This window comes from Lactuca sativa, chromosome 1 (assembly GCF_002870075.4).
Source record: "Lactuca sativa cultivar Salinas chromosome 1, Lsat_Salinas_v11, whole genome shotgun sequence".
NCBI classification, from domain to species: Eukaryota; Viridiplantae; Streptophyta; class Magnoliopsida; order Asterales; family Asteraceae; genus Lactuca; species Lactuca sativa.
In genome coordinates, this window is record NC_056623.2 from 157852034 (window position 1) to 157867435 (window position 15402).

Below are 15402 nucleotides of genomic sequence, written 5' to 3' on the forward strand. Positions count from 1 at the left end.
GTCAGGGCATAAGTTTGCCAGATCACAGAACCTGTTTGTGTAGGTCGTGATATCGGATCCAACCATTTGAAGACCCCAGAACTCTTGCTCGAGTTTTGTACTTTGCCTCGAGGACAGTACTCTTTCATCAACATGTCCTTTAACTTTTCCCAGCTGATGGAATACGCCATGACCCAAGTGAGATAGTTAACATGGCTGTTCCACCATGTTAGTGCTCTGTCAGAGAAGGTACAAGCTGCAAACTTGACCTTGTTGCCCTCCTGGCAAGCACAGATTTCAAAGACGGATTCCATCTTTTCGATCCATTGCCTCAACACCATAACACCCCCAGTTCCATTGAAGCTGCGGGGTTTGGGGTTAGTGAAGTCCTTGTAAGTACATTCCCTAGGGTATCCATGGCTTTCGCTGTGGTTCGAGGGAAGTGCACTTGTTCCCGATCCACTAGGGACAGGGGTGTTGATTGCTGACACAGCAGCTGCAACTGCTGCTGTGAAAGCTGCATGGAACATGTTGGCATCGAAAGGATTAGGTGGTTGAACAGGTACAGGTGGTGGTGGAGGTGGTGGTATCGGTGTTTCGTTGATTGGATTACGCCTTGTACTACTGCGTGGCGGCATCTTTAACTATACGCTTAAAAGATGACGACATTGATAAGAATAAATGATTTATGAATGTGTCTCATGGACTAACTCCCCATAGTCCAACAACAGAATGAATAGAATGACTAACTGAAAATGACAGCAGTTCGATAATAATATCCATAAGATTAGATATCTGTCAATAATACTGGAATTACAGATGTAACAAGTTCGGAAAAAATGGCCTAGAAGTAGGCCTTACATCAACCAAGATGGAAAATTTTGGACAGACTTAAGAATAGATCAAGACCTAACAGGTCTAGGATTTATACAGATAGGAAATTAGACCAAAGTTTTACATAAACTAGGTTATATCCAAAAGATGAGTCAACGAGCTTCTATCAGCGACGAGAGCTGCTTGCATGAGTCGTCGATCCCGACAGTAGACGTTCAATGTCCCTTATACGCCTGTCTAACCTTGCTTGCTGAGCTCGAAGTTCTCTAACTTCAGCTCGGGTTTCAGCAAGTTCGCTATGCAGATTTGCAGTGCAGACTAGAGTCCTTTCATGAGCAGACTCTAGTTGGCGAATGTGGACAGTGTTAACACCAGAGTTGGCGTCAACTTCCAAAACTTGATTGATAGTCGCCTGAGCCATGATCGTGTTCCGAGAAATCCTACGCACCATGATTGGTAGGACTCTATCAGCAGAACCCCCTTCAGTGAGGTTGTAGAAACTTCGGTCTCCATTGTAGGGAATGGGCTGACCCTGTTCATGACTCCATGTAATCAAGTTAGTGGCCCACAGAGGTGTGGGTCCTTGAAACACAGGGCGGGGGTTCAGGTTTGGGTTTTGAGCATTTGGGGGTAGGTTGTTGACTTCTGGCTCCGAGTCAGAACTATCAGAAAAACCCTCAGCATGGTGATCATCCAAAGGGATTGGGTGATCATCTTCTGGTTCTACCTCTAGCCAACCAGCATCGCCTTGGTTTGGGAAGTACGGATCGCCATGGTGAAATCCAGCCATTTTAATCTACGCGAGAACGAGGATATAAGAAATAGCTAAAATAGACGAACTAACTAAGATAATTACAGTAAGACCAAATACCCCTATGGTATTTCTTTATGGTTGTGTTGGTAAGTTTTTAGACTTGTTGCCACATCACAACCATTCTTGGGCATATGCTAATCACTCCTCGGACCAGCATAGTTGATCAAGCTATGCCATTCCCAAGACTGACCATATATCCCCAGGCTTACTTGTGATATTCAACAATCATAATACTTTTGTTCTTGTCATTGTGACACTGATTTTAGTTTGAATGCAGGCACGTATACTTACTTAAATATTTTATTATTTATAAGTATAACTCTTAGACAGAGTGTTTTAATCCCCATGTATTTATAGTTAGTATATCTTTTATGGGTTGATATACTATATTCACTATAAACAATGCTCTGATACCAATCTGTCACACCCCAAAACCACGAACGGCGGAAAAATTCAGGGGTGGAGGACGTCATGTACAGTATCACAACAGTGTAATATAATAAACAAGCAACAACATCATCCATTGCATTATAAGTAAAGTTTCAATACATGTGTGTTCTTTCATTGTAGTTAGACACCAAAAAAATACAATCAAAATAAAAGACGAGACTTGTCTGCTCCGTCTTCTCAAAACCTGGCCTCCGTACTTGTCTACTGATGACCTGAGAATACAAGTTATTTTGAAAGCGAGTATCAGCTTTAAAGCTGGTGAGTTCATAAGTATATAAGTGTCATTGCCTTGTTTTTGAAAATCTGTTATGAAGGCCATGTAAATCGTTAAATGAAAATGTTGATGTACGAATGAAAAACCCAAGAAAATCCCTTATTTCCTATCAGTTTGAGATGTAGTCTTTTACCATGACCTGAATGTTTTGTTTATGACAATGTACTCTTCTACCAAGACACGAATGTTTTGTTTGTAAAAATGATAGCTTTTCCTTTCTATTGACTAGTACTAAAAGTGCTTAGTCTAACTCATCGTTTATGTGAATGTATCACAAAATAAAGTAAACAAGAAAATGTACTACTGTAAGTGTTGTCACTGGGTACTAGGACTAACACAACATCGCATTAAGCGAAATATGTAACCTAATGAACATCCGAAGATTTTCCAAAACAAGTATTAATGTAAGTGTCATTGTTGGGTACTAGGAGTAACACAACATCGCAATAAGCGAAAGATATAACCTAATGAACATCCGAAGATTGTCCAATTGTCCTCTGTAGCAGCAGCAAGTGGGTGGAAGGGTTAGTCCCCCATCGATCTACCTAATATAAGTAGTAACCTTAGACCTCCGTAGATGGTCATCGACCACTGGTGCTAATCAGTGAGGTTCGGAATGGTAAGTCCCGCCGAGCTATCCCATTGAATCGGGATAGGACAGATAATTTACACAGTAAGTACTAATAAATCATCACGTAGTTCTAAATACAAGTATCCAGGTAAGTGAATACAGGATAATGCACCTATGTAAAAGTGTTCCTGTATGGTATTTATGTAAGTGTGTTCATGTAACAGGCAAGTATATGTATATGTAATCATGTATCAGGTAATGTACTAGTATGGACTCATCAATGAACTGACTCTTGTGTGATTCCTTGTAATAGGAGTAATGTTTGATATCCTCAAATTATCCCTATGATAATTTACTCAACTATAATTGGTTAATCATGTAGGTTTATACACTCTTACTACTCAAGGGTGTGGGAACAAACTGAAAGATGTAAACTATAACATCAATACATATATAAGAATATAAGTGTATATGCATAGTTTAGTTCAAGAATGTAAAATGGTTTTGTAAGACATCTTATGGGTTTTGAACAATCATTAAGAAAGACTTGATGTCATTTTTAATATACATTTCAAAGGTAAAACATTTGATAACAATGTGTTTTAAGATTTAAAACCATTTAATGCATCAGATTTTGTAGTATGTGAAATCTGTTAAATTAATGACAAACACTGTTATAAAATGCATATAAATGATTTAATAACATGTTTGTTTCTACTTGTATTCCCCCCCCCCATTAAAGCATTTAAAATCATTTAAAACATTGATTAGGGGTATGAACTCACCTACAGTTGGTGATTGGGATGAACTGAACGGTATAGGATTGCTAGGTGTCAAGCGAGGACTTGTACACACACTACGATCCTAATGAACATATAATCACACATATATGCATTCAATTAGTCTTAAATCACTAATTGATAATGTTAAGACATCCTAGACATAATAAACACTTTATATAAGTGTTTTAAGCCCTAAGGATTGCATCTAAGCTATTGTGGGACAAGGTACTTGTGTCTAGGGTTCCAAAGGACCCTATATGTGAGTTTACTCCCCATATACCATCACACATGGAGTTTACGGTTGTAAACTCTTGAGTTTACGGCCGTAAACTCCCAACCATGGGTGTCTTGTGTGTTTTGAAGTCCCAAATGATTCCTAGAATTATTCGAACTTGGTGGTTCAATTCTTGAAAGGGTTTAAGGTCTAGAAATACTCCAATTAGGAGTTTAGGGCCTTAAGGCCATTCCCCTTAGAGTTTACGGCCGTAAACTCTAAGTATAGTGTGTTTTTGTTGTTTTCAAGCCTCTTGCATTTGAAGGATATGTTCTAGACAATTGTTTAAAGCTAATGAGGACCCTAGGCAAACTTTGGTGCCATTCTTTCATGTTTACGGCCCAAGAGCATTCCCTTGGGCGTAAACTCACTTTGATAAGTGATTTTGATGTGCTTTGGTCCTTCAATTAGGTGGAAACAATTCCTTGTAAAGGTCTAGGGCTTTAGGTGTCTTAAAAACACCCTTTTGTCCATTTCTATGGAGTTTACGGCCTAAGATACACTTGGGCCATAAACTCTCATTTGTTTGTGTTCTTTGATGTGCTTAAGGCCTTACATTAAATGGGAACTAGTCTTGATAAAAGTCTTAAAGCTTTACAGGCCTTAAAACACCATTTTGAGTTTGAAAAGGGAGTTTACGGCCTAAGCAACTCTTGGGCCGTGAACTCCCAAACATGGGTGATTTATGGTTGTTTTCTTGTCCCTAACACACATACATATGAGTCTAAGGCAGTTGTATAACACAAGGAACAAGCTAGGCTCGGTTTCGGGAGTTTACCGCCCAAGAACACCTTGGGGAGTAAACTCCTAGATCTAGTGATTTAGCCTTCTAAATCATGTTATAAACACATAATAAGCTTTCTAACACTACTAGAAAGAGGTACTCACGATTTGGGATAAAAACCCGAAGATCCATGAGAGAGAAAATGGCTTTTCTCTAGTTGGAAATGTGAATAATGAATGAATTTGGTTCAAAATTCTATTTATAGTCCTGAGATATGTTTGGCAGAAAATATTTTTATTCCTGAAATGATCTCTAATGTAATAGAGTGTTGGAATAACAGTGTTGCACAAAACCCTAGTGCACCCACTCTCCTGATATTTCCTGAAGTGTAAACCCTGAATTACTCAAACTTACGCGAAAACTCTGAAAATCAACTATGACTGCTATAACTTCTATTGAAGTGATATAGTTTGTACAGAATGGAAATTTCGGGTTATCACAATGGTTCCCATTACTTTCTAGGGAGCTGCAAAAGACTGGCTGAAAGCACTTCCACCTAGTACAATCACTACTTGGGCTCAAATGAACAAGCAGTTTCTAAAACAATTTTTCCCACCCTCCAAGATACTAAACTCAAGAAGGCGATAGCCAATTCTGAGCAACAACCAGGGGTGTCACTATCCGAGGCATGGGAACGCTATAAAGGTTTATTAAGAAATTGACCTCATCATGACCTGAACATACAACCAGAAGTGTCCATATTCTATGATGGAGTCAATGTCATTACAAGACGACTCCTTGATTCTCAAGGACCACTTACGAAGAAGAATCCTAATCAGATCAAGGTGTTGGTAGAAGAATTCGCAAACTACTCTCGTGAGTACCACAATCCAAGACTAGATGGATTAAAAGGCAATGGGGGTGCACATTCTAATGAAATAGCTGCTATGATGGCAAAGTTGAATAATATGGACCGAAGATTTACCCAAATGGACCAATCAATTCATGCGATTAGAGTTGGTTATGAGAAATGCAATGGTCCACACTTGAGTAGAGATTGCCATTTGGATGAATATGGGAACAAGAAGGCGCAAGTATGTTACTCGAGTGGGGACAAGTATGATGAAGATTGGAGAGAACCAAGGAAGGAGTGGTTGCCATATGATGAATACAAGAAGTAGAAGGAGGAGAAATACAGGCAAAATGGCCAATGTTTCTACCAAAAAGAGAAACCACAAGCCGAGATGAAAGTTGACATGGAAAATATGATAGCTCGTTTTATGGAAGCCTTTGTGAAAAGGCATGATGATATTGATGTTGCACTGAAGGATCAAAGAACAATGATAAAGGAACAACAAGCCATGATGAAAGATCATCAGGCGGTGATGATTGACCAGCAAGCATCATTAAGAAACCAGCAAGCCTTCATCCACAATCTTGAAGTTCAACTTGGTCAACTAACTACTTTAGTGAATGAGAAGTTCTCTCCACAAATTTCGGAAAAGAAGATTTAATCCTATGTCATGGTGATTGATACTAAAGAAGAGGCGATTTCTATGTTTTTAGACGTACTAGAAGTGGAGCCAAAGCCATCCGGACCAAAGCCAAAGAAGTCAAAGCTTGAAATTATAAATAATGTTGAAACACCCAGCTCACGACGTGAGCTCGCTATGCTCACGACGTGGGCCCGGTCTGAACAGCAGAATTCAGAATCCGTTCCAGCTTATCGTCCGCCTTTATCATTCACGTCTCGAGCTAATCTCAGTCCACTGGAAAGGGAGCATCTGGAGTTTATTAAGCAAGTGAAGGGTATTCCCATTAATACTGCTTTTATCGAGTCATTATCCAAAATTTCTGAGTATGCAAAATTCCTACAAGACTTGATAGATACTCGTCAATAATTAAAGAAGAATTCCAAGGTGATTCTAAGTGAGCGATGTTCAAAAGTCATATTGGGAGAGATACCTAAGAAAATGGGGGATCATGGACCGCTCACTCTTCCATGTGATTTGGAAACAATTTGAAGTCTTATGCTTTAGCTGATTCTGGAGCTAGCATAAATTTGATGCCTTATTCCTTTTATCATAAGTTAAATATTCAGAAGATGAAGGCTACAAAAATGACTATTCACATGGCTAATCACTCAATGACTCATCCTAGGGAGATTGTAGAAGACATCCTAGTGAAAATTGGGACATTCGTTTTCCGAGTTGACTTTATGGTTATGGATATGAAAGAAGATATCAATGTCCCCATCATTCTTGGTGGTCCTCTACTCAATACTGCTAGAGCCTTGGTAGATGTTCGTGAATCCAAGCTTACTTTAAGAGTTGGAGATGAAGAGGAAAATTTTGGCGCTCAAGATGGTTTCCAAGTAAATGATGTTCAAGGTGAGGTATTCAATATGACAAAGAGAATGAACTTGAATAATTGGAGAAGATCATGGAGGAAGAAATTAAGACAATTCATCAAGTCACACGCACCAAACTAAGAGCATCCGTTTAACTTGTTTTTGAGGTGATTGCATATAAAACGCCAACAACTTTGGTGAGTGAGGAAGGCGGTGATTTGTCAAGTGATGAAGACGAGGTTACATCAAAGGAAACAAGTCCAGTGGTGAAACAAGAAAAGGTTCCTATGGAGCTTAATAAGACTGAAGAAAAATTGGATTCTAAAGGGATCAAAAGAAAGCTTGATGAAGACGAGAAAAAAGCTATAAAAGAGAATTAGAAGAAAGCATACATTCAACGAGTTCAAGCATACAAGAGGCGATAGAAAGAGCAGAAGATTCAGGTGATGATGGACTCCTCTAACAAGTCAACATAGGGAGACATGGAGTCCGGCTCACGACTCCATAAAAATGAAGCGCTTCTCGGGTGGCAAACTGAGTTCGGATTGAATTTTCTTTACTTTTTCTTTTCGTTTTTGCATTTTTAGTTATTTGGAAAACCAATCATATCATCTAATTCATTTTGTGCATAATAGAACACTAAGTGTGGGGTCACTAGAATTAAGTGGTAATAAATTAGGAAATATAGTTAATAAAAATTTGGAGTTTTTAAGAAATTATATGCTTAGACAGAACTCACGACGTGAGTCAATATGATTCACGATGTGAGTCAGGAAGGATTTACAGACTCCTTATTTGTTAGCCCAGTACCTTTCCAACCCATTTATTATTTAATTGAATGACCCAACCGTTCAGCCCAATCTCACTCACAACATGAATCTCTATCATTCACGACGTGAATTTCAAAATGAAATCGGGACCACAGATAAGGGACAGGGAACCATTTGACCTAATCACTTTCTTTATTCCTCACAAAGTGAAGGTGTTTTGTGTTGGTCCCCATTCCAATTTCGGCCGTATTACACTCGATTTTCCACTTTTGCTTACATAAAATCCCTCATAAGGTATTGATTTCTTGTTTCTAGTAAATAATTTTGCTTTGATAGTTGAATTTAGGGCTAGGGTTTGGTGTGTATTGCATGTTGACATTTACCATGGAACTCATGATATAGCTACTGCATGTTGGAGGAATGAACTTAGAATTGTTCTACCATAAAACCCCACTCATTATTTTAGTCTGATTCGTACACAACCTTGACTGTTGCTGAATTTCGTTTACGAATTCACGACGTGAATCTTAAGGGATTCACGACGTGAATCATGGTCACCATTAGACCGGTTTTCTGTTTATGACTAATATGTTGGATTTTTCTTGTTTGTTTTCTTTGTTGTTTCTTGTTTTGTTGAAATGGCTCCTAGACACGAGGTTCCAACAGGGGTTGCTAGTTTGCACCCATTTTACGTCTTCCCAAGAACCTTGTCACTGGATGTTTTGACACGATGCAACAACTGGTTAGGATGGTTGTATAATCAGGAAATTATTGTTGCCCCTACAATTGGTTGGGCAAGGTTGAGCGAGGTCGACATTATTGATCGGCTGTCCCTGTCTCTTACAAAGTTATTTGTAGGAAACGGATTTTCTTTTACATGCAAAGGGTGGCAGAATTTGTTTGCTATTCAGGAAAAGGTGTACAAGGAGTTATGTGTGGAGTTCATTTCGACTGTGGCATTCCATGAGAATGTACAAGATCCTACTTTTGTAGCAAGCCTTGGTTTTCTGTCTCGGGGGAGAATATTAAGAATGCAGTTTGGTTGAGTTTTCTTGGAGGATGGGGTTATATGAGGCCCAAGAGGCCATGAATCCAGAATTTGTGTTGTTTTTTAGGGAGACTGTCCGAGGATACGAGAATGGGGCATCTAGGGCCGATTTTTGGAGCAACTTCGCATCCGACGTGTTCAATTTCAGGGTGTCGCCTTAGAGCAGCATCAAATCCCCCATTCACCGCCTTATACACCAGTTCATCACCTTTTCTATCAACCACAGGAACCATGGGGACAAGGTTACAAAGCAGAACTTGTTTTTTTATGGTCCATTTTACAGCCAAGAGTGTGTTGCAACATTCCATATTTTTTGGCCCGCTACTTGTCGGATTATGCTGTGAGTTCCCGTCTTGGGAGCCCTATTTGTGGAGGCTACTTTATCACCCGTTTGGCCCAGTCTTATGGTGTGATCATTCCCGACATCACACGATCTTTGAATTGTATGGAGGGGAACGAATTTACTATGGGATATTTGGAGAAGATGAGGGTGGTTAGGAATTATTGATCGCATTGGGGGATTGTGGACAACGACGATGATGATGATCGTGGTGAGTAGCCGAGTAACCAACCCGAACAACAACCACAACCACGGCCTTGAAAGAGGGATGGTAAAGGAAGAGGAGAGAGAGGGCAACCGGTGCATCAACACGCACCCATTGGAGGAGCGCATTTTGAAGGAGACATGGCAGGTTATTTTCATCAGCTATCGTTGAGTGTTAATTGGATCAGGGGTACGATGGAGAACATCGTCCGACATTTCTGTATCGAGCAACCACCACATTTGAGGAGTCACTACCCAATTTGCCCAACATGGAGCACTTATCAACATTCGAAGGGAGATGAGGCTGGTACTAGTGGGACACGCGAAGATGAAGAAGATGATTGATCATTTTCATATTTATTTTTTAGTTTTTATTTGAATTTAGTTTGGTTTGGATTTGTTTGTTTTTTGAACTTGTTTTGGTTTGTCAAACTCTTTTAAATTATTATGTTACTTCTATTTTCCTTTGATTGTCATTTTCTGGATTTGCTACAGGAGACAAGGAAAGGAAAGTCGATATGAGACCATAAACGTCTAGCCAAACATCGTTTAGAGTTTAGAGTTTAGAGTCGAGACCCACAATTGGAAATAAGTGTGGGGTGAGTAAAGAGATAGGATAGATTTAGAGAACAGTCAAAGAAATTCTGCATTTAGAAGAGTCTTAATCTATTAAGATGTTGGGGTGCAATGCCAAACTCAAGAAAGAAATATGGGCAACTTCAGTTTTATGTTGCCCAGTTTTCACATCGTGAGGCTTTACTCTTCATATCGTGAGCTTAGTTAGAAAGGTTTCAGAATCTTCATTTTCGCGTTTTCACGTCGTGATCCTTATTACTCACATTGTGAGTATTCTATTTTCACGACAATGAAGCTTTTTCATTCCCATTCGCTACATGGATGACCACCATTCTGTTTGGAGTTCTTATGAAGATTATTATGGCTCGTTTCCTCTACCATGTAATGTGGTGTATGCTTTCCCACATTTTTTTCCTTCATGCTTTGGATGATTTGCACCACATTTGTTGAAGACTGAAGTTTCGATTCCATGTTTGTTGGCACATTACAAGATCAAGATCCAAGTTCCTATTTAGACGAAGTCCATATTCCAGATGCACATTTCGTCCACATGATTGGAATTCGATCACGTCACTACTATCCTAGGGGTGTCTATTACTTTTTCTCCATTTTATTACTCTTAATTGTTTTTATGCATACAATGAGAGAATTATATGTAAAAAGTGTGGGGTAGGGGGTCGAAAAAGTAAAAAGTAAATTGCTAGAAAATATAAGAAATATAAGAAATTTTAAAATTTTTAGAAATATATAGGTTTGAAAGAATAATCTAATAATTTATTGTCACAACTAGCATTTTTGTGAGGAAATTCTACTCTCATGCAATCATTCACCTAGTGTAATAACTTTTACTCTAAAGGAATATCATGCTCACTCTCATTCAAATATCTCTCATATGTTTAAATAAGGGTTGGAAACCCTATATATATCCCGACTCAAGTTCATTATGGACTATGATTCTCTTATTGGACCTAATGGGCCAATAAACCCTTAACTTAACTCTTTTAAGCTAAGAGTCTTAAGTTGGGCCTTATTTGAATTCACATTCATTAAAATATAGTGTTTTGAGCTTTAATGGGCCTAGAATAACCCACACCTTTCTCATGGACCTATTTGGGCCGAGAACTACCCTAAAAGTCCAATGGGCCGAAAATTTTCCTTAGGGGCTTCATAATTTCGAACCAAAGAAAGGATTGGGCCAAACTAATTCACCCTCCTTCCTCCTAGCCCAATTCTCGGCCCATTATCCATATAAAAAAAATAAAAAAAGAGAAATTAGCTAATTAGCTTAATGCATGACACATCATTTTTATTTGGAGGATAACCAAGTCATTTACCCACCATGTAACAATGCATTCACATATATCCATGCAAACCTTATCTCTTCCTTCTCTCTCCCCCTAACTCACGGCCATAAGGCCCTTCCCACCCTCATCTCTCATTTCAAACACAATAATCTCTTATCTTTACCTCTTATACTCAAGAAAATCCTCTCTTCCTTCCTCATCAAAAATCGTGGATGTGGGTGTTTGTTTCAAGAGTGTTCTTCAAGGTTTCAACCTCTTGAACCATCTAAGTTCAAAAATCTCCACAAGGAGTTGCTAGGGCCGAAATCTTCTCTCAAATCTTCATCAAAATCAAATCCAAATCTCAAGGTAAGCTTCATACCCCCTATTTTCTGTTTTTATGAGTTTTGTGGGGGGGGGGGGGGAATACAAGTGAAAGTGTAGATCTATATGTGTTTTGTATGCCTTGTATGATTTCCATGCTTATAAGTATGCTTTTATGTGTTTTTATGTTGGATCTAGCCTTAAAACCCCTCAAACCGAGATATAACTTATGTTTTATGATCTTAGCTTCAAATATATTTCTACACACAAAGTGTTTCAAGAAAAATGGCTAAGTGGTTTAGTAATAATTTTCTTTGGGTTAAAAACACAAATTTTGGGCCAAAAACGTGAAAAATACAAAATTAAGGGCCCAAATTGACATTTCACAGATTCTGATGGATGAAGGGTGCCAAAACAGTTTCCATAAAATTATTTCTGGAATTATACTCAATTAGAGGATTAAAAAACATAAATTTCAAGCTTAATGGGCTAAAAATGACATTTTCGGCCCAATGAGGCCCATTATGCGAATTTTTCTGTTTTGGAGGGCCAAAACTGTGAATTTCTGTAAAACAGTGGACTATAAGTGTCCCAAATCCTTTTCAAAGGTTTAAAATGCTTTTTAAATTTAAAAAGGACCAAAGTTGCAAAAATTTTCCAATTTGGGCCAAAATGGTCAAAATTGCGAAAAGGAGGGCTAAAACCGAGAAAAACTGCATTTTCAGGGACTTAAACTGTTTTCTATGAAAAATATGCTGAAAAATATTAATTTCAATAATTTTTGGTGTTAAAATGTCAAGAAAAATAGTTCAAGGACCAAACCGGGAAGTATTTAATAAAAGGGTTGGAAATGTAAATTTTACAAACAATGAGGGGCTGAAAAACAGAAATATTTCAAGACTAATTCAATATGTACAATTTGATCAAATAATGGCACCGCGACTATCGATGAAATACAACTCATTACAATACCAAAAGTCGTTGTTAAACGAATTGGCTCGGTCTCGAGCCAATGGAAATCTACAACTACTAACTCTTCGATACTACGATTCATACAAATAACGTTTGGTAATACATATACATACGAGTGTGCATAGACGTCTACGCACCATCTTCGGGCCCCAAAAGTGTAAAATCTTGCTTGTTGGGCCTAGCTAGCCCAATGACCTGATCTTAAGGCCCGAAGACGCATATTTTTCTACGAGGTGTTGAGTTTCACCGACTTGGCACAACGTAGAGTGACTTTCAATGGCTTGTACCACTGGTCCCCAAGGGTCCTTGGTATTGCTAGAAGAGTCTGCATATTTTACGAGGCGGGTCGGGGACCCCTCGCACGCATATTATCCCCAACCGATTAATAGAGTCATCGAGGCCTTCGTGTCCTCTTTCTCTTCGGATGTGGGACTACACCTAGTCAGGGCGATTGGATAACGCGATTAGTACTGACGACGCCTTCGGGAATCGTTAGTATATCTACAAACTGGGCGTTTGCGTAACGCGGGTTTGTAGTAAATAATCCTGCTCGAGAACCTTCCAACGTCGCCTGGGACTGACACTGCTATCTTCGTAATGGTTTCAACGCAACTTAATGGATTCCAAAGGAACTAGGGGAACATCGGGTTTTCCTAGGGTTTTCAATACATACAGATTTGAAATGCATACAACTTCAATGAACATTTTTTTTTACAAGTATAGAAACAAACAAGCATACCTATGGATCTTCACAAACATTTTCAAAAGCTTCTCTTTTCAGAAAATATCGGATTTTCTGGTGGTTTTCAAACGATACGAACATTGTTTTTCTTCAAATACCGCTTATGAACTCACCAACATTTCATATGTTGACATTTTTCAAAATACTTGTATTCTCAGGTAACAGATTAAGTGAAGGATGAATTGTACTCTATGACGTTTCGCTGTTGCTTAATTAGTATCGAACAATTACTTTTGAGAATGTATTATTTAAACAATGTATTTCATGTAAACGCTACTGGTTGTATTATATTAATGCATGGTGACGAATGTTGTTATGTTTCATATATTCAATGTTATGGTATTCAATTGAGTCACGACAGCCCCCGGACGTTTCCGCCGTCTGGTTCGGGGGTGTGACAGGTTGGTATCAGAGCTTTGTTTATAGTGAACTAGCATGTCGAGCCACACATTGATATGCAACTATAAACCAAAAGAGGGACTAACAGAACTCTGAACAAAACAAATAAATAAAACACCCTTGCTTGCATTAGGAATAGGAACCTAACACCGAACCAAACAATATAATGCTAGTATCTCGGCTAATTCAGGACTGTTCTTAGTTGTATCAAGGAGCGGATGTAGCCTGATCAACTACATTCCCTCCAAGGTACAACCATCACATGTCGTGAAGAGATCGTGATAACTAGGAACCTAAAATCATACCCCTTAATCTCCAAGAAGAGAACCTCAACTGAATCTATGCAATAGTCGTAGAGCTATAGGAGTAATTGGTATGCTATTTGTTTCTAGTATTCATAACCCATCGTGCAATACGCTATAGACGAGTATCATTAGCCAGGAAACCCTATCACCCTAGTCAAGGAATAGTCGGGTGGCTCGACCCAGAGGAAGAACCCCAGGAGGGACACGAAGTAGAACTCGCAGGTGAACCCGCTGAGTCAATAGTGGACCTCGTAGAGGAAGAGCCGGAGGGCAATGACGATGACGACACGGATGTAGAATCCAATGACATCAATCCTCCATGTAAATTCAGGGCACCGACTTATAGTGTGAGCCCGGTGACCCCATGCCCCCTCGGGCACCCGATATTTGGGGATAAAGTCACCAGTAAGGAATACTACCACACCACGGTAAGAGCTGAGGTCTCTTTAATTTTAGCCACAGAGGACCAGCTGACCAGGCCCTCCCAGTCGTGGTGCGACGCACTCGAGGTATCGATAACCAAGCTCAGGACACCCCAAATCAAACGAAACCAATGTGGTTTGTTATTAAGAGGGATGAAAGGAAAACACGGGAAGTGAATGGAGACTCTCGAGCGAGACAGTTATTTTGGGAGGCACGCCTACGAGATACCGAGCAACACGTAGCTCGTCTCCGAGGTGCATCCACTTCATCAGCATCACCACCAGACACTTCTCACCACGACTAGGATCAGCCTTTTCTAATTTCCCCTACTATCCGACATGACTCTCTTTCGTGTACTAAGATGGTACATACCCCTGAAACGATTATGTGTTATATTTATTTCATATTACTGCAAAAACTCAATTATATGCACAAGCGAACCCTCGAAACCACTAGATACTTAAGGATCTCGAAACTAAAACAACCCATATAATCTAAGGATAGACGTAACAATTGTGCCAAATCCGTGATTACCTATTACTGCAAATACATCATAGGGATGTAGATGGAGGCAGTAAGAAGTATACGACAAGATGCGAAAATTTATAGAGTACAATCAGGAATGACGATCATTACTTACGATCTGGGTTATCAATGTGCATCAGGAAAATGACACCCCGCAAGAATAACAAGCGCAACTGCGAGACATCACTCCTGCAGATGGACCCTGCTACATTTCAAGCTGCTGTAATGGCAGCAGTAACCGCTGCCATGGCACATATCAATGCAAACAACCCAAATGGAGGCAGGAATAGCATTGACAACTCCAGCCAAAGGAACAAACATGGAAACCAACAAGTGACAACCTGTCATGGAACTCCAAACCCCAAGCTTAAGAGCAGGAAGCTGAGGTCTGAAGGTAAGAGAAAGGGAAAACACACTCAAGGGTTCCCAAGGGAGCAAC

General features: G+C 39.4%; 1 non-coding gene across 1 annotated transcript; it reads right to left on the reverse strand.

Moving 5' to 3' along the window:
- Window positions 1-5331: 5331 nt before the first annotated feature.
- Window positions 5332-5438, reverse strand: LOC111879347 (small nucleolar RNA R71). The gene has a single exon (XR_002846077.1). It is a non-coding gene; the product is annotated as a small nucleolar RNA R71 (small nucleolar RNA).
- Window positions 5439-15402: the final 9964 nt, after the last annotated feature.